Raw genomic sequence first — 3,337 nt, forward strand, 5'->3', positions numbered from 1 at the left:
ATGAAAGTATAAATAATTGTAGTAGTAGACACTCAATGAAGTGCGCATAGCAGCCGGTAGGGGGAACGCTACATAAAGGAGGCAGGTCTCCCCGGTGCTCTCTCTCTCTGCGCCAGAGAATGTCTAACGGGCTCTGTCTGCGCTCAATTGCATGCATGACTTCCGGTCCGAAGTGTTGTCCCGCGGCGGGTAAGGTGTTACGCTGCTGCTTTGTTTCTGAGATCCTATTGAGGTTGTTGTTGACTCTTGGGTGCATTTGCTTTGCTGCAGAGCGCTTGAGCTGCCGTGCCCCGCTATTAGCGTGCGCTACTCCCGTTGGCCTGCGTTGGTAAGTGTCCTCTTGGTCTGCACAATCTGATTATTAAATATTAGCGCTAACAATGGTTCGGTTGTAGGTACCGCATGTAGCTGTAGGCTCCTCCCCCTGTTATCGTCAATGTGCCGCCAATCGAGTCAACAGATATAGTGTGTTTTAATCCAGCATTGGGCCCATATGGTCATTTCAATAATAAACATTTTTACCAATTTTACACATTCTGTTTTTAGATGAGGGACGGCTACTGAGCAACCTGAACGGCTGAACCCTGCTGCTTTGTCTTTATATTTCGTCTGTAGTTTCAATTACAGCGCCGTCCGCTGTTGTGTTTACAGCTTTGTCTGTTGTCCTTGTTTATAGCGCTGTTTGTTGTCTGTTGCCTACAGCGTTGCAACAGATTTTGCGTTGTGTTACCACGGCCGGAACCGTTACAGCCATTTTCATAAGTGTGCCTCCTTGGCCATTGGGTTTCTTTTGCTTTGAATATAGTTTGTTTATTTACTTTCTTTTCTGTTTTTGAGCAAAGGATATTTTGTTTGGATTGATTGTTTGCCCCGTTTTGGTTTCGTATTAGTTTTGTTTAATTGTGTTTGATTCTTGTCTGTTTTACTTTACAGAGGTCTGTGGTGGTGGCGGTGTCCCTTTTCTTCCTGTGTGCTGTGCTTCCCTGGGATTTGTGTTTGTGTGTGTGATTATCATTTACCCGGGTTATTTATATTATTTGGACCCTTCCCTTCGCTAGTCCCCCCCAATCACATCAGCCTCCGTCATAACAGTTTATTGTGTGATTAGTCCATTGGATTCATTAAATAAAATATATATTGTTAAAACTGTGAACCACGTCTCCTGCCATTAGAGTCAACTTACTTGCGTGTCCTAAATTAAATCTTTGGGTGAAAGTCCCAAGGTGGCGTTGTCTGCAACCTCCTGAACACGGGCTGTGCTTGGTGTGGTCCCTAACGTGACCTCGCCCCACGCCCGCGTCTCCCCTCGCCCTGCCACATAATGAATACCAATTTGCATTGAATAATTAATGGGGCCAGACTAAATAAACAGTATTTAATGTGTCGTTGCCCACATTAGAAAATAATTAGTAATAATTAGTATGACTTGTTTGTTACGTACGATTTTTGAATTGGGTCGGCTTAGCTTCGATCCCCAGCTCCTCCTCCTAGCTGAGTGTTGATGCGTATGGCGAGTGGATATGGCGAGTGGATAGTGCCAGGATTCCCTGGAGAAGGATAACGTGTGAAATGAACGTGCGGAGAAGCTACGCCGCCGCCGTGTGGAGAGGATATGCACGCCGCCGTCGTTGGGACTGGGGTTCGATTCCCAGTCTATATATATAATTTGTTCTTCATTTTTTTCTGGTATTAATCTATCCAATGACTTGATGAATAAGTTGATGACATTTTATAAAAAACATTAGTTTTTATGTGTCAAAAAGACAAACTGTTTTAAAACAGATCTCAAAAATGTTTTGATTGTTTGGGCGTGATGTCACTTCATAGGGCAGAGGGGGTATTCCACAAAGCCGGTTTTATCACATAACCGGGCAAATTAACCCAGGGTTTGCGGTAACCCTAGGGTTTCCGTTCCAAAATGAACACGGTAGGCCTATGTTAGTTACTACAGCAACATATACTCTGAATCAAACCTGGTCGGACCAGGTTTTGTGCAGGTTAAGTTTGGAACATAACCCGGTTTTGGGGATTTAAAGCTGCGTTCACCGCAGATTCCATGTGTTCACAATGGCATGCCCTTTTGATGAGAGCCCTGTTGATACCGGAGCGCCAATTATTCGTGCAATCCACCGGGAGAGATTTATAAGACCACGGCTATATTCGGATGACTTTTTGCTGGAGAGATACAGATTGTCACGCAAATCTTTAATATATTTAAATAGCCTTCACTCTAGTTCAGGCGTTCTCACGGCGACGTAGGGTCAGGGCCGGTTTTTGCTATGGGCAATGTGGGCGACCGCCCAGGGCGCAATCTATGTTAGGGCGCACACGAGCGAGCGCCCTCCAAAAAATAAATAAAAATAATAATAAAAAAAAATATATATAAAAAAAAACTTAAAAATTCAACAAAAAAAAAAACTGTCGCCATATCTCTATACTACCGCCGCTCATTTCCATGTCAAAGTTGGTGGAGTGGGCGCTTGGGCGCCCTCACGTCAACTTGCTGCTGAGAGTCAGAGTCATACAGGTTATGTGTGTGTGTCAGAAGAGGCAAGAGGGAGGGGGGCGGCGGGGGATCAATTTGCGACTGTCTGCAGAGGTCGGCAAGAGGGAGGGGGGCGGGGGATAGACTGATCCTAGGCCACTGTCACGTTAAAATTGTACCGGGGGCGAAAATTGTACCGGCCTACGTCATCAGTTGTTTACATCTTGACAACCTGCCTGGCAACAGATGAAGCGATCGTCAGACGAAGCGATCGTCAGACGAAGCGATCGTCTGTTGCCGGGCAGGTTGCAAAAAACATTCGGCTCATGTTTCCAAAAGACGAAATAACATAATACAGATAACTGACTTTCATCCACGAGAAAGAGCTCGCAGAAATCTACCCCAATCTGTGGACTGCACTTAGAATTGGTTTGACCCTCCCAGTGACAGTAGCTGAAGCAGAGAGGAGTTTTTCCAAGCTGAAGCTTATTAAAACATACTTGAGGTCCACTATGTCCCAGGAGCGTCTCTCTGGACTTGCCATCATCAGCATCAATCATACAGTTGCACAACAGATTTCGTATGATGATGTAATTGATGATTTTGCAGCAAAGAAGGCTAGAAAAGTAAAGTTTTAGATTGCACTTCACACCTGTTGGTAATGTTAATGCCAGTTGTAAACAGGGTGAAAAACCCAGGGTGAAAAATAGTTTACTGCACAAATCTTTTTTTAATGCTCCGCAGAGTAGTTTTATTTGTTGTTTTTTTTTAGCTTTCTTCAGGGATTTTTCAAGCATGGTTATTAGATCCTGTGGAATCCTTGTGCAATTTACATTGGTGTTTATATACTGT

This window comes from Gadus chalcogrammus, chromosome 14, assembly GCF_026213295.1.
Source record: "Gadus chalcogrammus isolate NIFS_2021 chromosome 14, NIFS_Gcha_1.0, whole genome shotgun sequence".
NCBI classification, from domain to species: domain Eukaryota; kingdom Metazoa; phylum Chordata; class Actinopteri; order Gadiformes; family Gadidae; genus Gadus; species Gadus chalcogrammus.